Source organism: Bos grunniens, chromosome 8 (genome assembly GCF_055505025.1).
Source record: "Bos grunniens cultivar Pamir isolate PY7600 chromosome 8, Bosgru_T2T1.0, whole genome shotgun sequence".
Lineage (NCBI taxonomy): Eukaryota > Metazoa > Chordata > Mammalia > Artiodactyla > Bovidae > Bos > Bos grunniens.
This window is the reverse complement of record NC_141172.1, coordinates 84,726,299-84,746,268: the sequence shown is the minus strand read 5'-3', so window position 1 is coordinate 84,746,268 and position 19,970 is coordinate 84,726,299. Positions and strand designations below refer to the sequence as shown.

The 19,970-nt window shown below is 41.7% G+C and overlaps 1 pseudogene; it reads right to left on the bottom strand.

Moving 5' to 3' along the window:
- Window positions 1–9,310: 9,310 nt before the first annotated feature.
- LOC147367596 (myelin protein zero-like protein 3 pseudogene) lies at window positions 9,311–10,390 on the bottom strand (annotated as a pseudogene).
- Between the last annotated feature and the right edge of the window lie 9,580 nt (window positions 10,391–19,970).

Genomic DNA, 19,970 nt, shown 5'->3' with positions numbered 1-19,970 from the left:
GAAGCCATGGATCTGTGGTTCTGACGACCTCTCAGTCACGGGGGCGGGAGGCTGATGGTTGGCCATTCCAGAGACTCTTGACGCTCTAGCTGCCCCTTTCACCTCCTTGCCCCCAAAGCACAGTCTCCTCTCCTGATCCTGGGAACAGACAGCTCACATTTATTGAGCACCAGCTATGTGTGTATGGCAAGTTACTAAATCCTTCATGTCAATGATCTCACATGGTTCTTACCGTTATGCCCTGACATGGCAGGGGGAGTGTACAGATGATGAAATTGAGGGTCAGAAACTCACCATATGCCTCTGTAGCACAAGGGGATATCTGTCAGCTCCCAAGCATGAGGGTAACCTGTCTGTAACACCTTGTGGGATATGCCTAGCTTTTCAGGAAGCCCCCTGCAGCGTCTAATCTTCATGGGGTCTAGCACTACCCCTCCTCTCTACCTCCTGGCCACACTATGATCCAGGCCCCTTACCCACCTGGAGAAAGCCTCTTGCCTGCCTAGAGAAGTCTCCTCTCTGTCTCCATGCCTGCCTTTACTATGCTTGTCCTGCTTACTACACTCCAGATACTCTTGCTGCTCATCAAACAGGCCAAGCTAATTCTTGTACGATGGCCACCCAGAGGTATTCATCCTCTATCATACAACCCGTTGCTTTTCACAGTAGTTTTATCTGTTCATTGTCTATCTCCTGAATAGGTAAGCAAAAGGCCAGGGACTTGGCCTTCTGCTTTGCTGTGTTCACAGAGCATAAAAGAGTGTCTGACACACAGAGATGCTCAGTAAATATCTGTTGAATGAACTAATTAAAATCAATTTAATTAATGTAACCAGCAGAGCTAGGAGAAACTCCAGGGAGCAATGAGAGGTAAGAGGAGATTTTAATGGAGAAGCCTGAGACCAAGACTACTGCAGAGAAAGGACCTTTAAGCATCCTGGGCAGGTAAGGTGTATCAGGGATCAACCTCAGGAACAGAGCCAGTAGATGAGATATATACATATATATGACTTACTACCCCTTCATGGGTCACATCCTTTTCATGCAAAGGGGCTTGCATAACTCAATGAAGCTATAAGCCATGCTATGCAGGGCCACCCAAGACGGACGGGTCACAGTGAAGAATTCTGACAAACCGTGATCCACCAGAGGAGTAAAGGGCAACCCACTCCAGTATTCTTGCCTCAAGAACTCCATGAACAGTATGAAAAGGCAAAAAGATATGACACCAGAAGATGAGCCCCCCATGTCGGAAGGTGTCTGATATGCTAATGGGGAAAAGCAAGAGCAATTATTAATAGCTCCAGAAAGAATGAAGCAGCTGAGCCAAAGCAGAAATGACACTCAGTTTTGGATGTGTCCGGCGCTGAAAGTAAAGTCCAATGCTGTAAAGAACCTGCATAAAGATATGCAGATGATACCACTCTAATGGCAGAAAGTGAAGAAGAACTAAGGGGCCTCTTGATGAAGGTGAAAGAAGAGAGTGAAAAAGTTGACTTGAAACTCAACATTTAAAAAATTAAGATCCATCCCCATCAGTTCATGACAATTAGAAAGGGGGAAAGTGGGCTCCTAAATCACTGTGGACAGTGACTGCAGCCATGAAATTAAAATACACTTGCCCCTTGGAAGGAAAATTATGACAAACCTAGACAGCACATTAAAAAGTACAGACATCACTTTGTTGACAAAGCTCTGTATAGTCAAAGCTATGGTTTTTCCAGTAGTCATGTAAGGTTGTGAGAGTTGGACCATAAAGAAGTTTGAACACCGAAGAACTGATGCCTTCAAAATGTGGTGCTGGAGAAGACTCTTGAGAGTCCCTTGGTCTGCAAGGAGATCAAACCAGTCAATCCTAAAGGAAATCATCCCTGAATATTCATTGGAAGGGCTGATGCTGAAGCTGAAGCCCCAATACTTTGGCTGCCTGATGCAGAGAACCAACCCGTTGGAAAAGACCCTGATGCTGGGAACGATTGAAGGCAAAAGGAGAAGAGGGCAACAGAGGATGAGATGGTTAGATAGCATCACCGACTCAATGGACATGAGTTTGAGCAAACTCTGAGAGGTAGCAGAGCACAGGGGAACCTGGCATGCTGCAGTCCATGGAGTTGCAAAGAGTCAGACATGACTTAGAGACTAAAAACAACAAAACAAATGACTTATTACAGGGAGTTGGCTCATGTGATGAGGGGCACTAGCTAAGCAAGTCCAGAAATCATAGGATAGGCCACCAAGAAGGAAGACTGTGAGTAGGCTGTAATCCCCAGGCATGTGCTGAAGCTGTGGTCCTCAGGTGTTGTATATTCTCTCTTGTAGGGAAGACTCAGCTCTGCTTTTAAGACCTCCCCCTCACAAACTGAGGCCCACCCAGATTATCTAGGATATTCTCCATTACTTAAAGTCAACTGATCAAGAGCTTTAATTATATCTGAAAAATACCTTCACCACATCTGGGTTAGTGTTTGATTAAATAACTTGGAACATATTCTAGCAAAGACTTCTCAGGTGGCACTAGTGGTAGAGAAATTGCTTGCCAATGCAGGAGATGCAAGAGATGCAGGTTTGATCCCTGGGTCTGGAAGATCCCCTGGAGAAGGGCATAGCAATCCACTCCAGTATTCTTGTCTAGAGAATCCTATGGGTAGAGAAGCCTGTCAGGCTACAGTCCATAGCGTTGCATTGAGTTGGACATGACTGAAGCGACTTAGTATGGAGTGCACACACACATAGTCTAGCCAAGGTGATACATTAAAGAAACCATTATGATCCATCCCCTATCAATGTGGCACCCATACACACATCTTTAAACTAGATTAATCTACAGATAAAAAAGTAACAAACTTTCCCCTAATATAGTAGAATTATCCTGATGCTGGGAAAGATTGAGGGCAGGAGAAGTACATGACAAAGGATAAGATGGTTGGATGCATCACTGACTCAATGGACATAAGTTTGAACAAACTCCCGGAGATAGTGAAGGACAAGAAAGCCTGGCATACTACATCCATGGGGTTCCAAAGAGTCAAACACAACTTAGCCACTGGACAACAACCAAAAATGCACTAATCATGTCCCCCAAAAGAAAATGCAAGATCCTTGGATGATGTTCACTCTTGTCCTTTATATTCTGAAATTTAAGTACTATATGTAGTGTTAACACTATTAATATGTCTTATATTAGATGATAAATGCTTAAGAGAGGGGAAAATTTTTTTAATATTTGGTTATTTTATATAACTAATATATTCATATAATCAATAAAAGAAAGAAATCACCGTTTCTCATTTCTGTATTCCTCATTTCTGTAACTAGTCATATAGTGTAGCTGGTATTTATCACTTTCCTTCTTCCAGTGCCTATTCCACATTTATTTCAACAAGCATTTCAACACGTTATGGTTCTTAACTTGATGGGATGACCCAAAACTTTATTCATGAAGGGTCTGGGCCATTGGTTTTTGTAGCTTTGCATTGACCTTAATCACAGGGCATGGGAGATGCCCTAAGGAATCTCCTCTATTTCAAACATCCTCTTCCTTTCCTCAGTTATGTAATAGTAGCCCAGTTTCTCTTGATAGTCAGGATCAATCACCTTAGCCAGTACAGTGACCCCCTTCTTTAGCTTGTTTATTCAGAGGCACAGGGAACCCAAAGTGGTCAGGTGAAAGTCTTAACCTCTATTTCAGGGGAATCATTGTTGTGCCTCCTAGTGGAAGCATTCCTCCTTCTCGAAGGCCTCTAGGCAAGCAGAGTATAAAGTTATGGGAACAGGAAGGAAAAATTTTGCTAGTGGTCACTAGCGGTAACAGTGAGTGCTGCCACACTCATTTCCATCCCTTTATTCCTGCACCTGTGAATCCTGACTATGGGACAAACAGTACCATACATTGGACACTGATTCAGAGCACACATAGCCTGCTAGACAACCTTGCCCCAGTCCTGCAAGGTATTGCCACCTAGCTAGCAATGTAACTGAGTCTTCAAAAGACTATTCCACAGAACCTGTCAAACCAGTTATTACAGGATGGTGGGAAGCATGGTGAATTCGGTGAAATCCATGAGCATGGGCCTGCTGTAGCACTTATGTTGCTGTGAAGTGAGTTTCTAAATAAGAAGCAATAGTGTGTGAAATACCATGATGGTGAACAAAGCGCTCTGTAAATCCATGGATGGATGGTAGTTCAGGCAGAATCATTGCCGGCAGGGAAGGCAAATTCATATCCTGATTACTCCACAGAATAGTGCTATTTTGGGAACTCAGGTTAGCCAAGGTGATTGGAGGTCCATGTTGCTGAGCCCATGTATCATCTCTGTCACTGTCACTACGGCCCCAGTGTTCATGACCCCATTAGGTCGTGACAGGGTAGCTGTGAAAAGAGGGTGTAATTCCACCAACTTAATTATTAAAATCCTTCTCTACTGAGGTCACCCTTTGATTAGATTCACATGGGACACAAATAGCTTCACATTTTTTGCCCATTCAGAGAGGTCTACACATCTATGTCTTCCCCAGACTTCTTTATCACTAATTTTCCAATCATGTTCCTTCCAAGTCTCTGATCATCCATTCAACCATTGGTCAAAGCCTATGAATCAGTATCTAATCACTTATTTGGTTATTTGGCTATTTCTCCTTCCAAGTAAAGTGAACTTTGATTTCTGCCTGCTAGGAGGACTTTCCTTTTCTATTATCCTTCAGTGATGTCCCAGAAAGAAGCTATGGAGCTGCAGCTGTCCACTCTCAGATGGTGCCAAATATCAACCAAAAGCATCTGTACATCAGACTCAAGTCACCTCTTCCTCTATCAGCTAATCATAGGGAACTCCCCATGAGCCCATAGGGCAAGGCTGGGAAACAGAAGGCAATGTAGCAGGAGTGGGGACCAAGGATATTTGGGCCACTTTTTTGTGTAATTTACTTGTGCCTTCAGGATTGCTTGGGTCTGATCATGTACATACCATCTTTATGGTATGATGTACTCACCCAACTTTATGGCATGGTGGGTCAGGTAATGCCCAGTCCATGATGAGCAGTGTAAGTCACATGGTAACTTGGTGACCCATGATTAAGTGCTTAGTCTCTACTAAGGATCAGTAGCAGGTGAACAACTGTTTCTAAAAAGAAGAGTAGTTATCTGTGGATGATAATAGGGTCATGCTCCAAAATGCTAAAGGCCTGCTCTGTAATTCACCTATAGCAACCTGCCAAAAGCTCCAAACAGTATCTCTATCTGCCATGAACACATCAAGCACCATTGGATCTGCTGGATTATATGACCCAGAGCAGCTTACATGCAGCCTGGACCTGTTGCAGATCCTTCTCTTGTTTTGGATCCTATTCAAAACTAGCAGCTTTGAGGGTCACACAATAAGAGGACCAAAGTAACACATCCAAATGTCCTCCAAATCCAAAAAGGCCCACTAGGCACTGTGCCTCTCTTTTAGTTGTAAGGGGGTCAGATATGACAACTTATCCTCCTTCTTAGAAGGAATATCTTGACATGCTTCACACCACTTGAGCCCTAGAAATTTCACTGATGTAGCAGGCCCTTACATTTTAGTTTGACTTATTTCTCATCCTCTGATTTGCAAATATCTTACCAATAAGTCTAGAGTGACAGCTCTTTCTTGCTTACCCAGTTCAGTTAATGTGGTATTATAAATGTAATGGACTGGTAGATGTCTTGTGGAAGGAAAATATACCTCTGAGGCAAGACGGTAAAGATATATTGCTGGCCTTGCCATCTGAAAGCAATCGGCTTCTGGTAAATCTTATGGACAGGGATCTGGCATTTGCTGCATACCAAGTTCCAAAGGTTCCAGTAGTTTGGACACCTGATGCGAAGAGCCAGCTCATTGGAAAAGACCCTGATGCTGGGAAAGATTGAAGGCAGGAGGAGAAGGGGACTACAGAGGACGAGATGGTTGGATGGCATCACTGACTCAAAGGACATGAGTTTGAGGAAGCTCCAGGAGACAGTGAAGGACAGGGAAGACTGGCGTGCTGCAGTCCATGGGGTCGCAAAGAGTCAGACACGACTGAGCGACTGAACAACAACCTCAGGGTTACTAGTTTTGACATCATAGTTTACATCTTTTTGTTCTGTGTATCCCTTAACTGCTTATTGTGTGTATAGATTATTTTATTTTGTTACCTTTGAGAAGGCTGGTAAAAGGTTTTCACAGTGTAATGGAATCCTCCCTGAGCAGCAGCTGTCTTCCCTTTCATTCAAGGGGCTCTGGGTCTGTAAACTGGCTCAAGTCTGGAATTTGATTGAGGGGTGTGACTCTGTGCTTTTATGATTCAGGTTAGACTTCTGTTCACTTGACCTGGAACTTTTTTGCTCATACACATCAAGTATTTAGTAGACTGTCCATCTATTTCAATTCTAGGAACACCATGATTATTGGTCAACACGTAGGTCTCTGCAAGTCAGACTATTCTTATTGTTCCTTCCGACACTACTGCCCATGCCCACTTTGTGCCTAGTGATTACGGGTTGTCACTTGACCTCTGTTGCCCCAGGATCCAATTATTCCCATTGCCTTTAGGTTTCTCAGTTTAGTGACAGCAGTTTCTACTGTAATTTCTGACCTACAAACAAGAGCAATCACAGAGCTCTCCGAGGATGTGAGGACTTCTGCTACAAATGGACTTCTCACAGTTGTGATAAAGGTGTGTCCTTCCTCTTGGTGAGCAAAGGGTGGTGTTGTTTTTGTCCAGTCACTAAGTCATGTCCAACCCTTTGAGACCCCATGCACTGCAGTACACCAGGGTCCTCTGTCTTCCACTGTTTCCTGGAGTTTGCTTAAATCCATGTCATTGAGTTGGTGATGCTATTTAAATATCTCATCACCTGATGTCCTTTTCTGATTTTTTTTTTTTGAAAGTGCAAAGAAGTTTATTAACTATGATGTGGTAAAGATCTCAAGAGTTACAACGTCTGTGCATATGACCCAATAGTGCATATCCTCCTACAAAAATTAACAAACAAGAAACAAAGAGAAATGCAGCAGGTAACAGTCCAACACTAGAGTCAAAAGACGGAGTTGCCTCTTCTAGCAGCAAAGTTTTAATTGTGCAATTAAATGAGAGTCTTGTGCCACACCCTATTGGTCTTCTTACAATTCTCCTTTGGAATCATAACTGAGTAACACACAAGAACATGGGGTCTCAGGATTTGGCCACCAGAATTTTTCTAAACAAGGACATGAAACATTCCCTCATGAAGCACAGAGGCCAGTTTAAGGGCTGCAGAGAATGTGCCCCCCAAGAAGCTTGAGGTACCAGGTCACATGGGAAACACAAAACATTTTATAAGTTCACATTTGGTAACAGAATTAAGAGCTTAATGCACAAAACCCATAAAAGCAATGTAGCCACAAGTAAAGACTTCAGCAGCCAAAAGAAAAATTCTGAAAGGCTTTTAACCCCCTCTGAAGTTTCAGAATTCAATTCCGTTTCTAGACAAGGCTGGTCTCCAAAAAGTGTGATAAGAACTCAAGGAGAAGCAAAATGAAAAAAATAAAAAGAGAGAATAGCACCTTAGAAAATATTAAAACAGTAAGTTAAAAAAAAAAAAAAACTACTTTATCTTCCTTTCATCCTTAAAAGGCAGGTATCCAAACACTGCTTTGTGCTTCTTTGAAGGAAAAAAGGCTATAACTTAGACCCCAATAAAAGGGCTGAAGAAGAAGACTGAGAGCAACCTTAAGACCGTGATGTGACCATAAACCCATGGAGCAGACTAGTGGTCAACTTACTCTCCTACCCTGAAAGATTTCATCATTCGGTCACTTAAAAAGGAAGGGACTGATTCAAACCATGATCAAGGCTACAAAATAACACGACCAGGCATTCACACAGCACTATTTACCTAAAATGATAAACATATCCCGCTGGATGAATCCTTATAACATGCCTGAAAGGAAACTGCCAGAAAACACAGTCAAAACTGGTCCTTTATTGAATGGGATAAAACTTTACCTGGATTCCTGTAACATCATCTCTTTCTCAAAGCATAAGGACCCACAAGAAGTCTATCTCACAACTAGATCTCTATCTTTTAAATGTCCTAGAGCCCAAATTATCTACTCTTGTTGCTCAAACTGTTTTCCTTTCTGCATTGAGCTGTCAGACTAGACTGTCTCACTAGATTGGCTCCAGACAACCGCATACTTTACAAGTAGCCCAAGACTGTAAGACTTAACCACTGTAGATGCAGACTGATAATCTTGCTTCTGCCTCTTCTTTCTTATATGATCAGAGGTAAATCGAAACATCTATTAACTAATCAGACTCTCATTAATAGACTAGATTAACATAAAAGGCCAGGCCAAATCTATAAGACGGAATAACCTAAATTTTTAAAAATAGATCTTGGCAAAAAAATATAAAAGTGATTTTTGTACAGCATATAGTGCATTGTGCTATAATATGGAAACCTCTTGAGCCACCTAGCAAAGAATCACAGAAAGGGGCTATCCTGTTAAAAAAAATCAAATTATGAGAGACATTTTTTGTCTCTCTATTACAGAGGACTAGACAGTCAACCCTTCCTGATATGTCATACATGTTTCTTAATGGCTTATAGAAAATCCCATGTAAATTAATATTTGAAATAATGTGGTGCAGTAGAATGGAGGAAGTTGATAGAAAGTATCAAGAGAACAGAAGAAGGAAGTATAAGTTGTGTACACCCTCACTTCCTTATCTCAAATATTATGCTAAAAAGGATTTTAAAATACCTTCTTTCACTCATATTTTCTGCATTTTAGAAGAAAATTTTTAAGAACAGCATAGGTTAAAAGATGATTTCATTGCAAATAACTGGTAAAGTTATTCTGCGTATCCCCACTAAAAACCCTATGAACAGTTTTTCTTGCCTCTGATCTGAAAGGTCAAGAAGGAAACCATAAACCACTCAGCTGTAAGAAAGTAAAATAACAAATTGCACCTAGTGAGAAAAAGAAGGGAACCCCTTCATCTCAGCATTTCTTAATTGTAAATTGTTGACACTTTACTACTTTAGAAACTCAAATAAACCACTGACTCCCAATCCTACCATCTCTAAAAAACGGGGGTTATACACTCCAAGCTTCCCAAACACAATTGATAATGAGATAATTAAACCAATGAGTATATGCTGTAGGCTAACTCACAGCTGAAAATATTCACGGAGCAAAAAAACAAAGAATATCCCCAAAAAACATTTTGTCCAGGAGCACATAAGGAAGCTCTAAGATCCATTTCATTAAATACATACATACATACATATATATATATATATATATATATATAGGTTTCAGCGGTGTGGCCAACATCTAGGATTCTCCCTCATAAAAACTGGAAGAAAACATGTAATACATTCAAGAGCAAAGACTAAACAAAAAGTTATCTGCTTAGGAAAAGAATTCCTTCATTCAATTAGAGTATAAGTTATTAACAGGGGTAGTTATGAGTCTCTTCTGAGAGTTTTTGAACAGTTTATAAATACAAAAAGAATATTTCTTCAATAAATAAGTCACTCCTAAAGTCTTTACTGATGACTTCCAGGATTCTCCACCATTATCGTCCAAGCCAGCTCCACTTCTCTAGGAGGCTTTAGCTGTCAGTGGAATGGAACATTTTCTGTTGTTAGGTGACTCTTCTTCTATCATGCAAACTTCCATCAATATGTCTCTTCATAGTCTGAATCCACACACTCGGCACAACGAACACAGAGCTTCGCCATGCAGTCATCCCCCTCCTGGTCAGTGTCATCTGAAACCTCAGTAGACGACTTCTTATAGCCAGACTTGCTCCTCTTCTTCAGCCCCGCAGACTTCCTTCCCATTCGCACCCGTAGCAGAATAACCACTACAGTTGAGGGAATTAAGACAGGAATGGAAAGAAGGGCCACAGAGGACAGCATCGTGCCAAAACCCCATTCTGTGACTGTCAGCTCTGTCACCGGAATATTATGGTGCACGTCCGGGGGTGGGGGTGGTTTTCACAGCACAGCTGAATGTCCCATTGTCCTTCACGGTAGGATTGCTTATGCTTATGGATGCATCCCCTTTGTATACATCTCCAACCCAGGATATCCGATCCCGAAAAGTGCCTGCTGTGGTTGGGTACTGCAAAGACTTATAATGAAAAATTGATTCCATGCGACTGCTGCTTGGAGGTCGGTATGTCCAGTCTATGGTGAGTTTGTCTGCGATAGAAGAGGATGACTTGAAGGTGCATCTCAACTTGACATTTTCTCCAACATAACCCCGGATGTGGGCATCCGCTTTAATCCTGGAAGAACAAAGACACCCAGCAGTGGGCACAGAGCGCAGCCACGGCTTCCAGGAACCCCTCTCTGCTGCATCCCGACAGGTCTCCAGAAGTTTGCACCCCATTTCTCCTTTTACCTTCAACCTTTCCCAGCATCAGGGTCTTTTCCAGTGAGCTGGCTCTTCACATCAGGTGGCCAAAGTAGAGGAGCTTCAGCTTTAGCATCTGTCGTTTCAACAAATATTTGGAGTCTATTTCCTTTAAGATTAACTGCTTTGATCTTCTTGCAGTCAAAGGGACCCCCACAGTCTTCTCCAGCACCACAATTTGAAAGCATCAATTCTTTGGTGCTCAGGCTTCTTTATGGCCCAACTCTCATATCTGTATATGACTACTGGAAAGGGTGGTGAGCAGATCTCAAATGACAAACTCACCCTAATGTTCCAATTTCCCTAAGCCTTCAATTTCCTTTCTCTGTGGTAAATCAGGACAGCTCTGGCATCTCAACTTTGTCTATGATGGGCCACCGCTTGGTCAACGTTTTAGCCAAGAAATAAAACAAAACTTTTAGAGCCCTTTCTGTCCCCTCAAGTTGCAACACTAAATCCAGAATCTCTGCTTAGTGCTCCCATATCAACAAACTCCTTCTGATCCAACTTTATGCTTCTTCAGCTATTATCTCTCATTACTCTTAATATTCATCCCCACACATTCCCTAAATTTCTGTCTGTATACATTAGAATGCTCAAACTACCGCACAATTGCACTCATCTCACACGCTAGTAAAGTAATGCTCAAAATTCTCCAAGCCAGGCTTAAGCAATATGTAAACCGTGAACTTCTTGATGTTCAAGCTGGTTTTAGAAAAGGCAGAGGAACCAGAGATCAAATTGCCAACATCTGCTGGATCATAGACAAAGCAAGAGAATTCCAGAAAAGCATCTGTTTCTGCTTTATTGACTATGCCAAAGCCTTTGACTGTGTGGATCACAATAAACTGTGGAAAATTCTAGAAGAGATGGGAATACCAGACCACCTGAGCTGCCTCTTGAGAAATTTGTATGCAGGTCAGGAAGCAACAGTTAGAACTGGACATGGAACAACAGACTGGTTCCAAATAGGAACAGGAGTTCGTCAAGGCTGTATATTGTCACCCTGTTTATTTAACTTCTATGCAGAGTACATCATGAGAAACGCTGGACTGGAAGAAATACAAGCTGGAATCAAGATTGCGGGGAGAAATATCAATAACCTCAGATATGCAGATGACACCACCCTTATGGCAGAAAGTGAAGAGGAACTCAAAAGCCTCTTGATGAAAGTGAAAGTGGGGAGTGAAAAAGTTGGCTTAAAGCTCAACATTCAGAAAACGAAGATCATGGCATCCAGTCCCATCACTTCATGGGAAATAGATGGGGAAACAGTGGAAACAGTGTCAAACTTTATTTTTCTGGGCTCCAAAGTCACTACAGATGGTGACTGCAGCCATGAAATTAAAAGATGCTTACTCCTTGGAAGGAAAGTTATGACCAACCTAGATAGCATATTCAAAAGCAGAGACATTACTTTGCTAACAAAGGTTCATCTAGTCAAGGCTATGGTTTTTCCTGTGGTCATGTATGGATGTGAGAGTTGGACTGTGAAGAAGGCTGAGAGCTGAAGAATTGATGCTTTTGAACTGTGGTGTTGGAGAAGACTCTTGAGAGTCCCTTGGACTGCAAGGAGATCCAACCAGTCCATTCTGAAGGAGATCAGCCCTGGGATTTCTTTGGAAGGAATGATGCTAAAGCTGAAACTCCAGTACTTTGGCCACCTCATGCGAAGAGTTGACTCATTGGAAAAGACTCTGATGCTGGGAGGGATTGGGGGCAGGAGGAGAAGGGGATGACAGAGGATGAGATGGCTGGATGGCATCACTGACTCGATGGACATGAGTCTGAGTGAACTCCGGGAGTTGGTGATGGACAGGGAGGCCTGCTGTGCTGCGATTCATGGGGTAGCAAAGAGTCGGACACGACTGAGTGACTGATCTGATCTGATACATTAGAAAAATCCTTTTTTTTTTCTAATGTAAAAAAAGTCAGTTTTTTGGAGGTTGCAATTCCTCATGGATCATAATTTGTACCTCATATTTTGGGTCTGTTGGGGCTTCTGTCTAGTCATGTCATGTCTAGAAGCCAAGAGGAGTGATGGGGGGTGGGGCGGGATGGTAAGAGTAGGACCTAAGGGAAATTAGCAATGTCTTGGCAAGGCTATATGGCAGGAGAAAAAGATATTACAGGTTTCTTTGGATAAACTTCTCAGGCAGGATAAACTTCTCTGTGTCAAAATGACTTAGCAGAATTTAGAGGTTCAATGTCCCCACTTTCACTGGTATCCTTCCATGTATCCTCCTTCCAACTTTCAGGATCCCATTTCTTCCCAATCAGTGCTCTCAATTTAAAAGCAAACACCATGCAGAATTGGGGCTTCAATATGCTTTATAATTCAGTCATTAACAAGATGACATTCTGTGTTTCATTTACAGAAATCCCATCCCTGTGGTTGTATGAGTTAAAGTTTCCAGAAAAGATGTAGAAGACTTCAGGTCATCAGTGTAGAGTTTGAGCTGGGAATCTGAAGTTTGAGCTTGTCTTCTTTCCCCACTTTCTTTACCACACTTAGAAGCAACTACCTAATACCATTATACTCCTTATTTTGATGGAAATGTTCTAAGATAGCAAACATGTGACAACCTAGACTCTTGCCATCTGTGTTTGATTACAAATATCCAACAGCAATCATCTGAGTAACTTTTGGTCACATCTTGACACAACTTCCACTGTCTTCTTTACCACTAGAAGCAGGGTTATTAGTGCCTTTAAGTCTAGGAAGATAAGAGAACCAGCTCCAGAAACCCAGAACCAATAAAGGGAACTCATCCATAAGGGTCTGCTTCTCTGGAATCACTTACACTGTGGACATCTGTATCAGCCAGGATTCGAACAGGGGGAAAGACTCAGCATTACACATATGGAGTGGTTATAAAGTTCTACATTTTGATTTAACGTCAGAATGAGCCATAATGGAAATGCCAGAGTGAAGCAAAGAGTGAAGGGACAAACAAGTGCAAGTCAAAGCATCATGTTGTACACACCGAACTTACATAGTGCTGCCTGTCAATTATATCTCAATAAAACTAGGAAGGAAAAGATAGTTCACTCCCTTTTATTGCTGAGTATTATTCCATAGTATGCAGGTGGTGGTAGTGGTAAAGGATTCACCTGCCAATGCCAAAGAGGTAAAAGACCTGGGTTCAATCCCTGGGTTGGGAAGATCCCCTGGAGGAGGGCATGGCAATGCACTCCAGTATTCTTGCCTGGAGAATACCATGGAAAGAGGAGCCTGGCCAGCTACAGTCCGTAGGGTCACAAAGAATCAGACACAACTGAAGCAACGTAGCATACATGCATACAAATACCTTGTATGTGCACTAGAGAATGCTTAGACATTCACTTCTGGAAGGCCTCATAAAATGAGTTAAGGAGTGTTCTCTCCTCTTCTATTTTCCAGAAGAAACTGTGTAAAATTGGTGTTACTTAAATGTTTGGTAGAATTCTCCAGTGAAACCATTTGGGGCTGGAAATTTCTAGCCTGGGAGCTTTTTAATTCAAATTAAATATCTTTACTAGATGGGCTTCCCTTGTGGGTAAAGGGAAAGCTGGTAACCTTTCAGCTGGTAAAGAATCTGCTTATGATGCAGGAGACCTGGGTTCAATCCCTGGGTTGGGAAGATCCCCTGGAGAAGGGAAAGGCTACCTGCTCCGGTATTTTGGCCTGGAGAATTCCATGGACTATATAGTCCATAGGGTCATAAAGAGTCAGACACAACTGAGCCAATCTTTGATAGATACAAGACTATTATTATCTATTTAATCTGGTTGAGTTTTCATAGTTTGTAGTATTTGAGAAGTTGATTCATTTCTTCTAAATTGCTGAGCTCATGAGCACAAGGTTCTTCATAGTATTCCTTCATTAGCCTTTTAGTGGCTGCAAGATCTGTAGTGATATCCCTTATTTCATTCCTGATATTGATGGTTTGAATTTTCTCTCTTTTTATTTTTGCCATTCTTGCTACATGCTTTCAGTTTAATTTATTTTTAAACCAGTTTTCTGTTTTATTGACATTTTCTAATTTTAAAAATAATTCCAATTTCATTAACTTCTGCTCTTACTTTTATCATTTCCTTCCTGTGGGTGAGTGCTAAGTCACTTCAGTTTTATCCAACTCTTTGTGACCCTATGGAGTGTAGCCCACCAGGCTCCTCTGTCCATGGAGATTCTCCAAGCAAGAATACTGGAGTGAATTGCCATGCTCTCCTCCAGGGGGTCTTCCTGACCCAGGGATCAAACCCACATCTCTATGTCTCCTGTACTGACAGGCAGGTTCTTTACTACTAGTGCCACTTGGGAAGTCCTTTATTTCCTTCCTGCAGTTTATTATTTCTTTCTAGCTTATTTTTCCCTTTCTTTTTAATATCTTGAGGTAGAAACTTAAGAATATGTATTTGAGACCTTTCTTTCCTTCTAATATAAGCATTTAAGTGCTGTAAAGTATGTTCTCAGCACCGTTGAGTTGAATCACACATATTTAGATTTTTTCCTTTGAAACTTCCTCTTCAACCCATAGATTACTTAGAAGTGTGTTGTCTAATTTCCAAGTGTCTAGAGGTTTTCCTCTTATCTTTCTTTTATTGATTTCTAGTTTCATGCCATTATAGAGAGAGAATATACTCTGCATGATTTCTATTTTTAAAAATTTGTTGAGGGTCTTTTTATGGCCCAGGATATGGTCTATCTTGGTGAATGCTACATGGACACTTGATAAGAATGTGTGTTCTGCTGTTGCTAGATGGAGTGTTCTACAAGTGTTAATTAGATTCTGTTAGTAGACTGTTTTCTTCAATTCTTCTAAGCATTGCTAGTTTTCTATTTTGTGGCTCTATCCATTACTGAGATAAGGGTATTGAGGTCTCTAAATATAATTGTGGATTTGTCTGTGTCTCCCTTTAGTTTTACCAGTTTTTGCCTCATGCATATTGAGGGTCTGTTTTGGAGGATTAGGACTATTAAACTCCCTGGTAGACTGATCTTTTCTCATTATGTAATGTCTCTTTTATCTCTAGTAATTTTCTTTTCTTTGAAATCTACTTTATCTGATATTTATGTAGCCACTTCTACATTTAGAAAATTAATATTTGCTTGACATGCCTTTTCCAACCTTTTATTTTCATCTTACCTATACCACTGAATTTAAAGTGATGTTCTTATGAACAGCACAACATTGTACAGTGCTTTTGTATCCATTCTGCCAAGCCCTGATCCAGTCATGTGCCTACCCCTGAGCTTATCATGACACAGGAGAATGCCATGGTCTGACTGGCCAGAACTGGACCCCAGGTTTGGCTCCACCTAAACCACCTGGACCAGGAGAGAGAGCTGTGGTCCTTCAAAGGAAAAGAGGAGATGGCAAGACAGAGAATGGGCAACATGAACAGCCCCCCACTCCCCTGACCCTCTCAGTGACCAGGCAATCCAAGTCTAGACAAAGTGTCAGGCAGTCCTGTCATCACATCCCACTTCCTGCCCCTGCTTGCACATTGGGGTGGATTCTAGAGATTTCTCAAAGGAACTGTCTCACAGCCTCCTTTTCCTTGGAACTGGTGGTTCCAACTGAGTCTGGCAGCACCCCAGCTCTATAGTAAGAGTCAAGAGCCAGGGAGAGGAAGAGGAGACAAATCCATCTGAAGTCACCTGAGAACACACTCCTATGCCAAATTATCAGATAGCCATAGAAAGAATTCTGAGAAGGGCAAACTGGGGACCTCTGTGCCTTCTAGAAAGGATCATGGGCCAGAGACAGGAGCTGGAGGGCTGTTTCCTGTTAATGGTGTAAGATGCTCTCAGCCCAGTCAGGGTGTGTGTGGGGCTCCTTCTAACACAGTACCAGACACTGTCCAGGAGCCATCAATGCCCTGACCTGCAGAATTATATCCCAGATGTGACTCTGCAGCCAGGGAAGTCAAGGAATGTGCCCAGGGATGCACCTCCGCTAGGAGTGGGGTTGGGACCCAGTTAAGGACCATCTGATCCCAAAACCCAGGCTCAGCAGAGGAACTGGATTGTTCTCCTTAGAGAAATGAAAACAGATATGTGTATTCAGCAGTTCTTATAGGGGAGCAAGTTACTCGTTGGCTTGAGCGCATGGGTCAGGTCTTGTTCAGCCCTACACTTATCTCCTTACCTGCCAGGTACAGGAGTCTTCCCTCCTTTCTTCCCTCTGGTGTCTGTGGGAGGTTACAGGAGATCCTGCCCAGGCACCCTTTGGTAGCCTTTCAGCCCCACAGTGGGGCTGCTACAAGCAGGACAGAAGCTGTAATACCTGTCAGGGGTTGGACTGGACTACTCTTACCTCCCCACCTTATCTCCCTCCCTCATCTCCCCCTATTATGCTCAGCTTCATCTGATGAGGAAGAGTGGGGGCAACATCTCAAGAGGTTTGAGTCTTCCCCAGAATGTCCCAAGGGGATGTCAGCAAGAAAGTCTTGCTCTTGCAATGGTCTCAGGTGAGTGATAGGGCTGTTAGGGCCTCTGTCCTTGACCCTGCCTTCCAAAGACCCTGTGCTAAGAATCAGGAAGAGCACGAGAGGAAGTAATAAGAGTCTTTCTTCACACTCAAGAAGACTTTTCCCAAGATGTATCAGTAAAGGAAAAACAAAAGCACAAAGGTTTGCACAGCTAGACAAAAATGAAATAATACATTGTCTCTGCATAAAGACATTCTAAAGGGGTAGGCAGGAACCGGCAGGATTGGGTGGTTGACCTGCAGTGCAGGGGGCAGGATTTTCCTGTGTACCCTTCTGTCCCTTCTGAATTTTGAACCATAGAAAAGAGATATCATTGGGCTTCCCTAGTGACTCAGTGGTAAAATATCTGCCTGACAATGCTGGAGACATGGATTCAATTGCTGATCCGGGAAGAACCCACAGGCCACAGAACAACCAAGCCTGTGTGCCACAACTATTGAGCCTGTGCTCTAGGGCCTGGGAGCCTCAAGTATTGAGCCCGTGTGCCACAAGTAACTACTGAAGCTTGTGTGCCCTATAGCCCATGCTCCACAGAAGAATCCATTGCAATGAGAAGCCCATGCACCGCAACTAGAGAGTAACCCCTGCTCATCACAACTAGAGAAAAGCCCACACAGCAAAGAAGACCCAATACAGCCAAAAGTAAACAAATAAATAAAATTACATAAAAAAGAGATTTTTTTAAATAAAAAAACTACCTTATCTGATACTTTAAAAACTTTTTGGCTTTTTGTTTAATTTTTTTTTAATTTAAGGATTTGTTGTTGTTTAGTAGCTCAGTCGTATCCAACTCTTTGCAACACCATGGACTGTGGCTTCCCTGTCCTTCACCATCTCCCAGAGCTTGCGCAAACTAATGTCCATCGAGTCAGGGATGCCATCCAACCATCTGGTCCTCTGTTGTCCCTTTATCCTTCTGCCTTCAATCTTTCCCAACATTGAGGTCTTTTTCAATGAGTCGGTTCTTCGCATCAGGCAGACAAAATATTGGAGCTTCAGCTTCAGCATCAATCCTTCCAATGAATATTCAGCATTGATTTCCTTTACGATTGACTGGTTTGATCTCCTTGCAGTCCAAGGGACTCTCGAGAGTCTTCTCCAACACCACAGTTCAAAAGCATAAATTCTTTGGCGCTCAGCCTTCTTTATGGTTCAACTCTCATATCCATACATGACCACTGCGAAAACCATAGCTTTGACTGTGTGGACCTTTGTTGGCAAAGTAATGTCTCTGCTTTTTAATATGCTGCTACGTTTGTCAGAGTTGATAAGGGTAGCTGATAAAGAATTCAAGGATAGTTGATATACAATATTATAGAAGTAACAGATGTATAATATAGTGTTGCACAATTTTTAAAGATTATATTCTATTTGTAGTAATCAAATACTTGCTATATTCACCATGTCATACAATATACTCTTTTCTAAATTTATTTTTATTGAAGTATAGTTGAATTACAATGTTGTATTAAGTACTTATATACAGTAAATTGATTCAGTTATACATATATACATTCTTTTTCATATTCTTTTCCATTACAGTTTATCACAGGATATTGAACATAGTTCCCTCGTGCAACAGGATTTTGTTGTTTATCCGTTCTATATATACCAGGTGCTGCTGCTGCTAAGTCGCTTCAGTCGTGTCCAGCTCTGCGCGACCCCATAGACTGCAGCCCACCAGGCTCCCCCGTCCCTGGGATTCTCCAGTTAGCGGCTGCTAATCCCAAATTTCCAATCCAGCCCTCTCGTATCCACCCACCTTGGTAACCTCCAGTCTCTTCTCTGTGTCCCTGATTCTGTTTCTGTCTCATAGTTAGTTCATTCGTGTCATGCTTTAAATCCCAAGCATAAGTGACATGTATAGTATCTGCCTTTTCTCTTTTTGACTTATTTCATTTAGTATGATAATCTCTGGGTCGATTCATGATGCTGCAAATAGCATTCCACTGTACATATATACCACAACTTCTTTATTCATTCATCTGTCAACAGACATTTAAGTTGTTTCCATGTTTTGGCTGTTGTGTATAGTGCTGCTATGAACATAGAGATGCATGCATCTTTCTGAATTACGGTTTGGTCTGGATATATGTCCAGGGGTGGGATTGCTGGATCATATGATAAATTCTATTTTTAGTCTTCTGAGGAACCTCCATACTGTTTTCCACATTGGCTACACCAACTTACATCCCCAAAAGCAGTGTGAGAAGATTCCCTTTTCTCCATACCCGCTCCAGCATTTTTTATTTGTAGATGTTAAAGATGGCCATTCTGACCAGCATAAGTTGGTACCTCATTGTAGTTTTGATTTGCATTTCTCTAATAATTAGTGATATTGAGCATCTTTTTGTGTGCCTAGTGGCCATCTGTATTTATTCTTTGGAGAAATGTCTACTGAGGTTTTATGACCATCTTTTGATTGGGTTGTTTGTTTTTTGCTGTTGAGGTTTATGAGCTGTTTGTAAATTTTCAAAACTAAGCCCTTGTCAATCCCTCCTTTGCAAATATTTTCTCCCATTCTGTAGATTGCCTTTCATTCTGTTTTTTGGTTTCCTTTTCTGTGCAAAAGCTTGTAACAACATACTCTTGTAGCTTACTTTAAACCTAATAGATCTCTTACTTTCCTACCCCTATATTGTCCCTCCCCGTCCCCCTCCCCACTGGTAACCATTAGTTTGTCCTCTATATCTGCATGTATGATACAACTGGTGTGTTGTATTTTTAGATTCCATATATATGAGATATTATACGGTATTTGTCATCATTAATCTGACTTACTTTACCTGGCATAATGCCCTCCAAGTCCACCCATGTTGCTGCAAATGGCAATTTTTCATTATTTTTTATGACTGAGTAGTATTCATTACTTTGTGTGTGTGTGTGTGAGAGAGATGTACCACATCTTCTTTATCCATTCATCTGTTGATGGACATTTCGGTTGCTTCCATAACATGGCAATTGTAAATATGCTGCTATGAAAATTGGGGTACATGGGTGTTTTTAAATTAGTGTTTTTATTTTTATTTTTTCAGATATATACCCAGGTGTAGAATTGCTGGATCATCAATTCAGTTC